The following is a 14,692-nucleotide window of genomic DNA, read 5'->3' as shown; positions in this document are numbered from 1 at the left end:
TTGAAGGTTGGAGAGCTATTGTCCTCACATCCTGCCACTTCTCAGTCTTGATGCTGGCGGTCGTATAACCCAAGTATCTTTGACGTCCATCGATCATCTCCCCCAACACTGTCCATCAAAAATGCACACAACAAAATAATAATCTTACCACGGTATCACCAGGTATTTTCTCTGATCATGGTTTCCAGGCTGTCTGCACCTGGTTGCTTGCTGTTGTCCTCTCCAGGAGATACACAGTGTTCTGAGTTCTGGAATGTTTGTCTGCAAAGCATGCTGATCTTGAATCTCTGGGCCTCAAGACCATTGGGTTGCAAGAACTCGTGTCATTCAGACACTTCTTTTCTCCGGCAACAGCTTTGGTCAACATTCAAATTGTGGGTTCTAAGTGTGCTCCGCTCCCCTGGGCCTTTGTCTTTGGTCATGGCTCCCTGCTTTCTGAAGCACCAACCATCCAATTCTCCCATAAGTCCACTCTACCCCCTTATCCCATGGTCTTTGTGACTTCTTCTCTCTTTCACTGTGGACTGGGAATTCTAGGCTTCAGGTCCATTTATGCCATGTTTACATTGATGTGATCATCTTCTGGTTGTGCTGATGGGTGAAAACAAGCCTGGAGCTCCCAGACACTTCTACCATCTCCCTGTCCTGAAATTGCACTGCAGACTCTTATGGAGCCATCAGCAAGAAGGCATTCTTCCTCCTTGTGAAATGTGGCAGAAACGGAGAGAGCATTGGGATGTATCATATCTATCAATCACAGAAAGACAACTACCATACGATTTCGCCCACTCATGGAAGTAAAGAAACATGTGAAAAAGCAAGAAAAAGGGACTGGCCATTAGACTATAACTAGGTACACAAAATTTGCTGTTTGTTCCAGGAAGGCTAGTCAGAATCTGCGTTTCTCAAAGTGGATCCAATGGGACATTCAATGCAGGAAATGTGGCCGAACGGGATGTAACGTGAGCTTCCACTGTGTTTGACTGTGAATTGTGATCTGGAATAGAGCAGCAGAGCAACTTCATATCTCTTAAAATAACATTTTTAGCATTTTGTGAAACAAACACACACACACACACACACACACACTTAAAAGAGTCCCACAGAATTTAGGGAGCAAGTGAGGAATAGTACTCATGGAAGCAAAATTCAGAGAAAATACCATAAAAAAAAATTTAGAGAATCAAAGTAACAAACCGTCCAAACTGCATAAGTTAAATCCTTACTTATCAAAATTAATTAATTTATTAATGAATTAATTAATTAATTAAACAACCATAGCTAAAAACCCCTACACAGAAGTCTGCCATCAAATCCAACACTGGAGTGAAAAGGAAAAATTCCAAGACACATACGCGCTACCATGACAGGATCATGATTCATACATAACTGACGTCTCAGGTAATGACTTTTGAAGCAGCTTTTGAGGATATTGAAGCAGTCCTCAAACATCTCCCATCACACAGAAAACCAGGTTCAAATCAATTCCCTGGTCCACAATTCAAGACATTTAATGGTAATGTCGGCTTTTCTCATCTACTCCCAAAATGTAGGAAGAGGGAATACTCTAATGTACAATGTCCAAAGACCCAATTCAGATAAGGACCTTATAGGAAACCAATTGCATTCCATTTTAATCAGTAAGATAATAAAACTAGAATTCATTTCTCTTCTCTTTCTTTCTTCATCTCTATGTGAAACGGCCTGTTTTCTTTCTATTCAATATTTTTTCTTATATTCGGCAAGCCAGCCTTTCATCCATCCTTTGTTTTTTGACATACTGTTCCCTAATTCTTTAATTGCATATACCACCAAGAGCTCATCCTCATATAATGCCACACCAGCTCCAGACCCATTAACCAGTTCACACTTTATGGCAGGTATTATTCTCCTGTAACACTCAGCTTGGTCCCCAGAGCCTGAGTCTCTCCTGTTGCGTCTCCCTGTCTGATTTTTTCTCCTTCAGTTTTCCATTTCTGTTACTCATGTCCATGTTATTCTTCATGGGCCACATATGAGTGACGTCATAGGATATTTCCCATGGTCTGCTTGCATCTACATTTGGAAATCTTCTTCTTTATCATCATCTTCATATTCATCTTTATCCACTAGGCCTTAAAATTGTACCTCACCTCCTTCCACTGTGATGCTAGTGCAGCATGGCAAGCCATTGATGTTGGATGTTCATTTTCATCTGAATAAAGAGAGTTGCTCAACATGGATCTCCCCATGACTATGGCAGGTAGCATTAACTAATGAGGACAAGGAGTGCTGACCAGGGCTCTTTCTTTCGGGGTTGCGATCATGCAGAGATTCACTATCCATGAAGCCTTTGCAATGGTGTTTAAGGTTATATCAGGTAGACAGAGCCTTCATCCCTTAGGACTTGTGTTGCAGGACACTAGCAGATTAAGACAAGGACAGCACAATGCATTTCTGCCCTGGGAATTTTCCTGGAATGGTGACTTTCCTTCCCTTCTTCCTTCCCTCACCTTCCAAGCTGACCAAGCACCAAAGGCAGACCTGACACCCGAGAAACCATGGATAACAGATGATAAGAATGGAACCTCTCACCCAAGGATATCAAACCTCCCTGAGACCTAATGGTAGCCAAGAGGCCTTGCCGTTGATTGAGATTTCTAAAAATTGCAGTGGAAATAGGAACACCTTGCTCTCTCTGGAGAAATGTTGGTCTAAAGAATGGAATGCAGAACATAGTTTTCTTTTCTCTTTGTATAGAAATTGGAAGTGGGAAAGAAACTGAAAAGACCCCATGAGTTCATGATCAGGCTAACAGGGGTTTTTCTTGCTCCTTCCCAAGTCTTTCTATTTAAAGCCATAGGACTCATATGTCATGAGAATGTGATTGCTGCTTCAGTGGAGTCAGCTTGTGTGACGTCACAAAGCTCTGAGTTCTTAGCAACCACTCCTCACCAAATTATGATTCATCACTTCACCTGGCTGGATTTGTTCTGGGTCAGCCAGGAGTATCAAAATCACTCCAAACCACTGGAGCCGCCTGGGTATTTCCTTAAGACATTTTGTGGAGCGATTTGAGGTCACTTTCTCCATGACCGAATTTGTAGTCTTTGGCCACGACTGTCACCACCAACCCTCTGGACTCCTGAGAAGGGCAAGAAACCACAATTCTCCGTGCTTACTCCTGTGAGCTCCAAACAGATGAGTCCATCCTGGACCTCAGCTTCTAGGTCATATGGTCTGCAATTAATGTTTCTACAGCTAGGAAAATTGGACGCATTTATGGCACGATTTCTGGATATGGAAGAAGAACTCGTGTCCTCACTTTTGAAGACTCCATGCATGTCTTTTGTATGGTTTCGGGTGTTAACTCAGAGGTTCCCTCAGAAGGCGAGGTTCACTTTTCCTGGTCAGAACATCCTGATGTTGTGTGAGGACCATGAACATGTGTATGGCTTGGAGTTCCCAGTGTGAGGTTGCTTGTACACCTGAGCCTTTCTGAGGTTACGTCAGTAAGACGGAATTGTGGATTCTTGCAATTCTCAGGAGTCCAGAGGGGTGGTGGTGACAATCAAGGCCAAAGGCTACAAATTCGGTCATAGAAAAGGTGACCGCAAATCGCTTCACAAACTGTCTTGGGGAAGTACCCAGGCGGCTCCAGCGGTTTGGACTGATTTTGATACTCCTGGCTGACCCAGAACTACTCCAGGCAGGTGAAGTGATGAGGCGTGGTTTGGTGAGGAGTGGTTGCTAGGACCTCAGAGCTTTGTGACGTCACAGAAGCTGACTCCACTGAAGCAGCAATCCCATTCTATTGACTTATGATTACTATGGCTTTAAATAGAAAGACTTGGGAAGGAACAAGAAAGAGCCCTGTTAGCCTTATCATGAACTCAGGTGGTCTTCTCTGTTTCTTTCCCACTTCCACTTTCTGTACAAAGAGAAAAGAAAACGATGTTCTGTAAATCATTCTTTAGACAAACATTTCTCCAGAGAGAGCAAGGTGTTTCTATTTTCAGACAAACATTTCTCCAGAGAGAGCAAGGTGTTTCTATTTTCACTTCAATTTCTAGAGATGTAAATCAACAGCGAGGTTGCTTGGCTACCATTAGGTCTCTGGGAGGTTGGATAGCCTTGGGTGAAAGTGTCCATTCTTAGCTTCAGTTCAATATCATTTCTCGGTTATAAGGTCTGCCTTTGGTGCTTGGTCAGCTTGGAAGTTGAGGGAAGGAAGAAGGGATGGAAAGTCACAATTCTAGGAAAATTGCCAGGGCAGGGATGCATTGTGCTGTCCATGTCCTTATCTGCTAGTGTCCTGCAACACCAGGCACACATGATGAAGGATCTGTCTGCCTGAAATTACCTTAAACACCATTGCGAAGGCTTCATGGAGAGTGAAACGATGCATGATCGCCAAACCTAAAGAAAGAGCCCTGGTCAGCACTCCTTCTCATCATTAGTTAATGCTACATGCCATAGTCATGGGGAGAGACATGTTGATCAACTCTCTTTATTCAGATGAAATGAACGACCAACATCGATGGCTTGCCATGCCCACTCTAGCATCACTGTGGAATGAGCCGAGATAACCTTTTAGGGGCTAGTGGATAAATACGATTATGAAGATGGTGATAAATAAGATGCTTTGCAAATGAAAATGCAAGCAGACAAAGGGAAATATCCTATGGCTTCACTCATATGTTGTCCATGAGGAATACCATGGACATGAGTAGTAGTAAGGTAAAACGGAAGAAGATGTCAGACAGGGAGAGGCACCAGGAGAGACTCAGGACTTTGGGGACCAACTGAGGGTTACAGGAGGATAAGACCTGCCATAAAGAGGGAACTGGTTAATGGGTATGGAGGTGGGGTGGCAGTATATGAGGATGAAATTGGTGGTATATGCCATTAAAGAATCAGGGAACACTTTGTCAAAAAATGTAGTATGGATGAAAGGCTGGCATGCGGAATATAAGAAAAAAAATTGTGAATAGAAAGCAAAACAGGCCGTTTCACATCGAGATGAAGAAAGAAAGAGAAGAGAAATTAATTCTAGTTTTATTATCTTACTGATTAAAATTGTATGCCATTGGGTTCCTATAAGGTCTTATCTGAATTGGGTCTTTGGACATTGTAAATCAGAGTCTGTCCTCTTCCTATATTTTGGGAATAGATGAGAAAAGCCGACATTACCATTAAATGTCTCGAATTGTGGACCAGGGAATTGATTTGAAACTGGCTTTCTGTGTGTTAGGAGATATTTGAAGACTGCTTCAAAAGCCTCAAAGGTTGCTTCAAAGTCATTACCTGAGACGACAGATATATATGACTCATGATCTTGTCATGGTAGTGCGTAAGTGTCTTGGAATTTTTACTTTTCTCTCCGGTATTGGATTTGCTGGCAGACTTCTGTGTAGGGGTCTTTTAAGTATGGTTGTTTAATTAATTAATTAATTAATTCTTGATTGGTTAGGAGTTAACTTATCCAGTTAGGGCAGTTTGTTACTTTGATACTCTAAGCTTTTGTTTTTTATGGTAATTTCTCTGAATTTTGCTTCCATGAGTGCTATTCCTAACTTGCTCCCTAACTTTTCTGGGACTCTTTTAACTGTGTGTGTGTGTGTGTGTGTGTGTGTCTGTGTGTGTGTGTGTGTGTGTGTGTGTGTTTTATGTGCTTGTGTGTTTCTCAATACGCTAAAAAAGATATTTTAAGAGATATGAAGCTGCTCTATTCCAAATCACAATTCACCTTAAAACACAGTTGATACTCACCTTATATCCCTTTCGGCCACATTTCCTGCATTGAATGTCGAATTTGATCCCTTTTAGAAAGGAAGATTCTGACGACCCTGCCTGGAACAACACCTGTGTGCCTGGTTAGAGTCTATATGCTTGTCCCTTTTTCTTGCTTTTTCAAATATTTCTTTACTCCCATGACTGAGTGAATTTGTATGGTAGTTTTCTTTCTGTGACTGACTGATATGACAGAGCTCAATGCACTCTCCCATTTTGCCACATGTCACAAGTAACAGGAACGCATTCCTGCCTATAGCTCCATAAGGGTCCGCAGTGCATGTGGAGAACAGGGAGATGGTAGAAGTGTCTGGGAGCTCCAGGCTTCTCTTCAGCCATCAGCAAAACTAGAAGATGACCACATAATTGGAAACATGGCATAAATGGACCTAAAACCTAGAAATCACACTCCACAGCAAAAGAGAGAAGTCACAGAGACCATGGGAGAAGGGTGTAGACAGGGCTTATGGGAGAATTGGATGGTTGGTGCTTCAGAGTGTAGGGAGCCATGACCAAAGTCAAAGGCGCAGGGGTGAGTAGCACACTTAGAACCAAAATATGAATGGTGACCCATAGCTGTTGGCAGAGAAAAGGAGAGTGTCTATATGACATTAGATCTTGCAACCCAAGGGTCTTGAGGCCCAGTGTTTCCAGATCAGCATGCTTTGCAGACAGAGACTCCAGAGAACACTGTGTAACTCCTGGATAGGTCACCAGCAAGTAACCAGGTGTAGACATCCTGGAAACCATGATCAGAGACAATACCTGTTGAGACCGTGGTAAGATTATTATTTCTTTGTGTTCATTGGTGATGGGCAGTGTTGGTGGAGATGGCTCGATGGTTGCCAAAGATACTTGCGCTCTACAACCACCAGCATCAAGACTGAGAAGTGGCCACAGGCAGGACAGTGAGGACATTACCTGCACAACTTGCAATCACGGATACACAAACCTGGAACACTGTTGGGACTGCCTTCTTCAGGTCACATTGCTTAGTCCCAGGAGAACAGAAAATACTGAAGGGGACTAGAAGAAAGCCCCGACCACATCCTCTCTCCTGTCCACAGAATTCATCAGGCCTTAAGTTTTGTGGAGAGGGTTGAAAGTCAGGTTTCACGGGCACACCATGTTTGGCCCAGACACCAAACACTCTTAATGGAAGGCCAAGAGAACCTCTGCATAGGACAAGCCCAGAAGAGAATGGACAGCCACAACACAACCCCAGAGGGCATGTCACACACACCTGAGACTCTCTCAATGCTCAGCCTTTGGGCACTCAGTGAGAACTACTTCCTAAAGAAATTATCTTCAGGGTAGATAAAAGAAGTCACGTTTCAAATAATGAGAAGACAGAGACTTTTTTAGATTCACGTTGTATTCCTGAAACATGCTCAAAAGCCTTTTCTGATGGCTTCACATGGGGATTGGTTCTCTTCCAACATACTCCGTGCTTGCTACTGTGAGCTCCAAACAGATGAGTCCATCCTGGGCCTAAGCTTCTAGGGTGTAGGGTCTGCCTTTAATGTTTGCTCAGCTGCGAAAATCGGGAGGTATTTATGGCATGATTTCTGGAGATGCAAGAAGAACTCGTGTCCTCACTGTTGTAGATTCCGACATGTCTTTGGTATGGTTGTGGGTGTTAACCCTGAGCTTCCTGGGAGGGCGGGGGGCACTTTTCCTGGTCAGAAGCTTCCTGATAGGGTGTGAGGAACATGAATATGTGTATGGCGTGGAGTTCCCCAAGTGAGGCTGGTTGTACTCCTGACACCTTCTTGACCTTACGTGAGTAAGTTGGAATTGTGGAAACTTGCCCTTCTCAGGAGTCCAGAGGGGTGGTGGTGAGAGTCACGGCCAAAGACTACAAATTCGGCCATGGAGATGGTGACTCCAAATCGCTCCACAAACTGTCTTGGGAAATACTCAGGAGGCTCCAGCGGTTTGGAGTGATTTTGATACTCCTGGCTCACCCAGAACTACTCCAGCCAGGTGAAGTGATGAGGCGTGGTTTGGTGAGGAGTGGTTGCTAGGACCTCAGAGATTGGTGACGCCACAGAAGCTGACTTCACTGAAGCAGCAACCCCATTCTCATGACATATGAGTCCTATGGCTTTAAGGAGAAAGACCTGGGAAGGAACAAGAAAGAGCCCTGTTAGCCTGATCATGAACTCAGGTGGCCTTTTCTGTATCTTTCCCACTTCCACTTTCTAGATAAAGAGAAAAGAAAACAATGTTCTGTATACCATTCTTTTGACCATTCTTCTCCAGAGAGAGCAAGGTGTTCATATTTCCACTGCAATTTCTAGAGATCTTGGCTACCATTAAGTCTCGGGGATGTTGGATATCCTTGTGTGAGAGGGTCCATTCTTAGTTCCTGTTCCCTATGGTTTCTCGGGTGTTCGGTCTGCCTTTGGTGCTTGGTCAGCTTGGAAGGGGAGGGAATGAAGAAGGGAAGGAAAGTCGCAATTCCAGGAAAATTGCCAGGGCAGGGATGCATTGTGCTGTCCGTGTCCTTATCTGCTAGTGTCCTGAAACACCAGACCTAAGGGATGAAGGCTCTCTCTACCTGACATTAACTTAAACACCGTTGCAAAGTTTTCATGGAGAGTGAAATTCTGCATGATTGCTACCCCGAAAGAAAGAGCCCTGGTCAGCACTCCTTGTCATCATTAGTTAATGCTACATGCCATAGTCATGGGGAGAGCCATGTTGAGCAACTCTCTTTATTCATATGAAAATGAACTGACAACATCAATGGCTTGCCATGCCCAATCCAGAATCACTGTGGAAGGAGCCGAGATACCTTTTTAAGGCCTAGTGGATAAAGATGATTATGGAGATCATGATGAAGAAGATGATTTCCAAATGAAAATTCAAGCAGACCAAGGGAAATATCCTATGGCTTCACTCTTATGTGGACAATGAGGAAAACCATGGACATGAGTAGTAGTAAGTGAAAACAGAAGAAGAAGTCAGACAGGGAGATGCACCAGGACAGACTCAGGACTTTGGGGACCAAGCTGAGGGTTACAGGAGGATAAGATGCCATAAAGAGGGAACTGGATAGTGGGTATGGAGGTGGTGTGGCATTATATGAGGATGAGGACTTGTTGATATGTGCAATTAAAGAATCAAGGAATACTATGTCAATAAACAGGATGGATGAAAGGCTTGCTTGCCGAATATAAGAAAATATATTGAATTGTAAGCAAAGAGGTCGTTTCACGCAGAGATGAAGAAAGAAAGAGAACGGAAATGAATTGTAGTTTTATTATCTTACTGATTAAAATGGGAGAACCCAATTACATAAGAAAACTATTAATCAAGATTAAGAGTCATTTTGATATGAAAGCAATAATTGTAGGATATCTTAATACGCCTCTCTCAGAAATATACAGATCATCGAAGCAGAAAATTAATAAAGAAATAAGAGCATTGAATGAAACATTGGACCAGATTTACCTTATCGACGTATACAGAACATTCCACCCTAAAACAACAGAATACTCATTCTTCTCAAGTGCACATGGAACCTTCTCCAGAATAGAAAATATACTGGGTCACAAAGCAGGACTCAACCGATACCAAAAGACTGACAGTATTCCCTGCATATTCTCAGGTCACAATGCTTTGAAACTGGAACTCAATCACAAGGAGAAGTTCAGAAGGAACTCAAACACCTGGAAGCTAAAGACCACCTTGCTTAAGAATGCTTGGATCAACCAGGAGATCAAAGATGAACTTAAACAATTCTTGGAAACCAATGAGAATGAAGACACATCCGTCCAAAACCTATGGGATACAGCAAAGGCGGTTCTAAGGGGTAAATACATAGCCATCCAAGCCTCCCTCAAAAACATTGAAAAATCCAGAATACACCAGCTGTCTCTACACCTTAAAGAACTGGAGAATCAACAGCAAATCAAACCAACTCCACACGCAAGAAGGGAAATAATCAAGATTAGAGCAGAGATCAATGAGGTAGAAACCAGAGTTACAGTAGAACGTATCAATGAAACTAGAAGCTGTTTTTTTGAAAGAATCAATAAGATCGACAAACCATTGGCCACACTAATCCAAAAGAAAAGAGAGAAAGCCCAAATTAATAAAATTATGAATGAAAAGGGAGAGATCACAACGAACACCAAGGAAATAGAAACAATCATCAGAAATTATTACCAACAGTTATATGCCAATAAGCTAAGCAACCTAGATGAAATGGATGCATTCCTGGAAAACTACAAACTCCCAAAATTGAACGAGGAAGAAATTGACAACCTGAATAGACTGATATCTAGTAATGAGATTGAAGCAGTGATCAAAAACCTCCCAAAAAACAAGAGCCCAGGACCTGATGAAATCCCTGGGGAATTCTACCAAACTTTCAAAGAAGAAATAACACCAATTCTCCTGAAGCTGTTCCAAAAAATTGAAGCAGAAGGAAACTTCCAGACACTTTTTATGAGGCCAGCATTACCCTGATCCCCAAACTAGGAAAAGACCCTACCAAAAAGGAGTATTTCAGACCAATATCACTGATGAATATGGATGCAAAGATTCTCAACAAGATCCTAGCAAACAGGATCCAGCAGCACATTAAAAAGATTATCCACCATGACCAGGTGGGATTCATCCCTGGGTTGCAAGCTTGGTTCAACATTCGCAAATCAATTATTGTGATAGAACCAATCAATAATAGAAGAGAGAAGAACCACATGGTCCTCTCAATTGATGCAGAAAAAGCATTTGACAAAATCCAGCATCTGTTCCTGATGAAAATGCTTCAAAGTATAGGGATAGAGGGAACATTCCTGAACTTCATATGAAAGACCCACAGCAAATATCATCTTCAATGGGAAAAAGCTTGCAGCCTTCCCGTTGAGATCAGGAACACGACAAGGATGCCCACTCTCACCACTCTTGTTCAACATAGTATTAGAAGTTCTAGCAACGGCAATCAGACAACAAAGAGAAATAAAATGTATCCAAATTGGCAAGGAAGAAGTCAAACTCTCTCTCTTCGCAGATGACATGATTCTTTAAATGGAAAACACCAAAGACTCCACCCCCAAACTACTAGAACTCATGCAGCAATTCAGCAGCCACCCCATTCTCAAGACATATGAGTCCTATGGCTTTAATGAGAAAGACTTGGGAAGGAACAAGAAAGAGCCCTGTTAGCCTGATCATGAGCTCAGGGGGTCTTTTCTGTTTCTTTCCAACTTCCACTTTCTATAGAAAGAGAAAAGAAAACGATGTTCTGTATACCATTCTTTAGACCAAAATTTCTCCAGAGAGAGCAAGGGGTTCCTATTTCCACCGCAATTTGTAGAGATCTCAATGAACAGCGAGGCCTCTTGGATACCATTATCTCTCTGGAGGTTGGATATCCTTGGGTGAGAGGGTCCATTCTTAGCTTCTGTTCCCTATGGTTTCTCAGGTGGAAGGTCTGCCTTTGGTGCTTGGTCAGCTTGGAAGTTGAGGAAACGACAAAAGGAAGGACTGTCACAATTCCAGGAAAATTGTAAGGGCAGGAATGGGTGTTCTTATCTGCTCGTGTCCTGAATCACCAGTCCTATGGGATGAAGGCTCTGTCTACCTGACATTACCTTAAAGTCCATTGCAAGGGCTTCATGGAGAGTGAAATGTTGCATGATCCCTACTCCGAAAGAAAGTGCCCTGGTCAGCACTCCTTGTCATCAGTGGTTAATGCTACATGCCTTGGACATGGGGAGAGCCATGTTGAGCAAATCTCTTTATTCAGATGAAAATGAACGGCCAACATCGATGGCATGCCATGCCCACTCCAGCATCACTGTGGAGCCGAGATACCCTTTTAAGGCCTAGTGGATAAAGATGATTATGAAGTTGATGATAAAGAAGATGATTTCCAAATGAACATGCAAGCAGACCAAGGGAAATATCCTATGACTTCACTCCTATGTGGCCCATGAGGCATACCATGGGCATAAGTAGTAGTAAGGGAAAACAGAAGGAGAAGAAGTCAGACAGGGAGACGCACCAGGACAGACTCAGGACTTTGGGGACCAAGCTGAGTGTTATAGGAGGATAAGATGATATAAAGAGGGAACTGGATAATGGGTATGGAGGTGGTGTGACATTATAGGAGGATGAGAATTTGCTGGAATACGCCATTAAAGAATCAGGGAACACTATGTCAAAAATCGTAGAATGGATGAAAGGCTGGCTTGCCGAATATAAGAAAATATAGTGAATAGTAAGCAAACAGGTCGTTTCACGTGGAGATGAAGAAAGAAAGAGAAGAGAAATGAATTCTAGTTTTATTATCTTACTGATTAAAATGGGATGCAATTGGTTTCCTATAAGGTCCTTATGTGAATTCGGTCTTTGGACATTGTAAATTAGGGTGTTCCATCTTCCTACATTTTGGGAATAGATGAGAAAAATCGACATTACCATTAAATGTCTCGAATTGTGGTGCACGGAATTGATTTGAACCTGGCTTTCTGTGTGTTGGGAGATGTTTGAGGACTGCTTCAATATCCTCAAAAGCTGCTTCAAAAGTCATTACCTGAGACGTCAGATATGTATGACCATTGATCTTGTCGTGGTAGTGCATATGTGTAGTGGAATTTATCCTTTTTGCTCCATTATTGGATTTGCTGGCAGACATCTCTGTAGGGGTCTTTTAGGTAATGTTGTTTAAATAATTAGTTAATTAATTAATTAATTAGTTCTTGATAGGTAAGCAGTTAACTTATCCAGTTTGGATGGTTTGTTACGTTGATTTTTAAGCTTTTTTTTTTTTTTTATGGTACATTCTCTGAATTTTGATTCCATGAGTGCTATTCCTCACTTGCTCCCTAAATTCTGAAGGACTCCTTTCAGAGAGAGTGTGTGTGTGTGTGTGTGTGTGTGTGTGTGTGTTTCACAAAAGTCTAAAAATGATATTTTAGAGATATGAAGCTGCTCTATTCCAGATCACAATTCACCTTCTAAAACAGTGGAAACTCACGTTACATACCGTTCGGCCAAATTTCCTGCATTGAATGTCCCATTAGATCCACTTTTAGAAAGGCAGATTCTGACTACCCTGCCTGGAACAACACTAAATTTTGTGTGCCTGGTTAGAATCTAATTGCCTGTCCCTCTATCTTGATTTTTCACATGTTTCTTTGCTTCCGTGAGTGAGTGAAATCCTTTGGGAGTTGTCTTTTTGTGACTGACAGATATGAAAAAGCCCAATGCTCTCTCCCTTTCTGCCACATGTCAGAGGAGCAAGAATGCCTTCTTGCTTATGTCTCCATAAGTGTCCGCAGTGCATTTGGAGTACAGAGAGATGGTAGAAGTGTCTGTCTTCAGTCATCAGCACAACCAGATGATGACCATATCAATGTAAACATGGCATAAATGGACCTGACCCTAGAAATCACACTCCACAGCGAAAGAGAGAAGTCACAGAGACCATGGGAGAAGGGTGTAGACAGGGCTCATGGGAGAATTGGACTGTTGGTGCTTCAGAGAGTAGGGAGGCATGTCCGAAGCCAAAGGCCCAGGGGAGAGGAGAACACTTAGAACCCACAATTTGAATGTTGACCCATAGCTGTTGGTGGAGTAAAGAAGAATGTCTGAAGGACACGAGCTCTTGCAACCCAATGACTTGAGGCCGGCGGATTCCAGATCAGAATGATTTGCGGATATAGACTCCAGAGAACACTGTGTATCTCCTGGAGAGGACACCAGCAAGAAACCAGGTGCAAGCAGCCTGTAACCATGATCAGAGACAATACCTGTTGACACCGTGGTAAGATTATTATTTATTTCGGTGCATTGGTGAAGGGCAGTGTTGGTGGAGGTGCCTCGATGGACGGCAAAGATACTTGGACTCTATGACCTCCAGCATCAAGACTGAGAAGTGGCCACAGGCAGTACGGTGAGGACATTAGCTTCCCAACCTGCAATCACGGATTCCCAAACTTGGAACACTGTTGAGACTGCCTTCTTCAGGCCATGTTGCTTAGTCCCAGGAGAACAGAAAATCCTGCAGGGGACTAGAAGAAACCCCGCCACATCTTCTCATCTTGGCCATAGAATTCATCAGGCCTTAAGTTTTGTGGAGTGGGTTGAAAATCACGTTTCACAGGCACAGAAGACCCACGAAGCTTAACCTCATATTTTTGTCCCAGACACCACACACTCTGAATGGAAGGCAAGGAGAGCCTCCACAGAGGACGAGCCCACAGGAGAGTGGACAGCCAGAACACAACCCCAGAGGGCATGCCACACGCACCTGAGACTCTCTCAAGTGCCAGCGCTGGGCACCCCATGAGCTCTTCTTCCTAAGAAATTATCTTCATAGTGGATAACAGAAGGTGCGTTTCAAATACAGAGAAGAGAGTGACCTTTTGTAGATACACGTTGTATTCCTGAAACTGGCCCGAAGCCTGTTCTGATGACTTCACATAGGGATTGGTTCTCTTCCAACATGCTCCATGCTTCCTCCTGTGAGCTCCAAACAGATGAGTCCGTCCTGGGCCTAAGCTTCTAGGGTGTAGGGTCTGCCTTTAGTGTTTGGTGAGCTGGGAATATTGGGAGGCATTTATGGCACGACTTCTGGAGATGCAAGAAGTACTCGTGTCCTTACTGTTGAAGACTACAGACATGTCTTTGGCATGGTTGCGGGTGTTAACTCGGAGCTTTCCTCGGAGGGCTTAGGGCGCTTTTCCTGGTCAGAAGTATCTTGATAGGGTGTGAGGACCATGACCATGTGTATGGCGTGGTGTTCCCCGTGTGAGGCTGCTTGTACTCCTGACTGTTTCTTGACCTTACGTGGGTAAGATGTAATTGTAGATTCCTGCCACTCTCAGGAGTCCAGAGGGGTTTTGGTGACAGTCCCGCCAAGATTACAAATTCAGCCATGGAGAAGGTGACCCCAAATCAC

The sequence above is a fragment of the Meles meles genome, chromosome Y (genome assembly GCF_922984935.1).
Source record: "Meles meles chromosome Y, mMelMel3.1 paternal haplotype, whole genome shotgun sequence".
Taxonomy (NCBI): Eukaryota; Metazoa; Chordata; class Mammalia; order Carnivora; family Mustelidae; genus Meles; species Meles meles.
Note: the sequence above shows the minus strand (reverse complement) of the source record.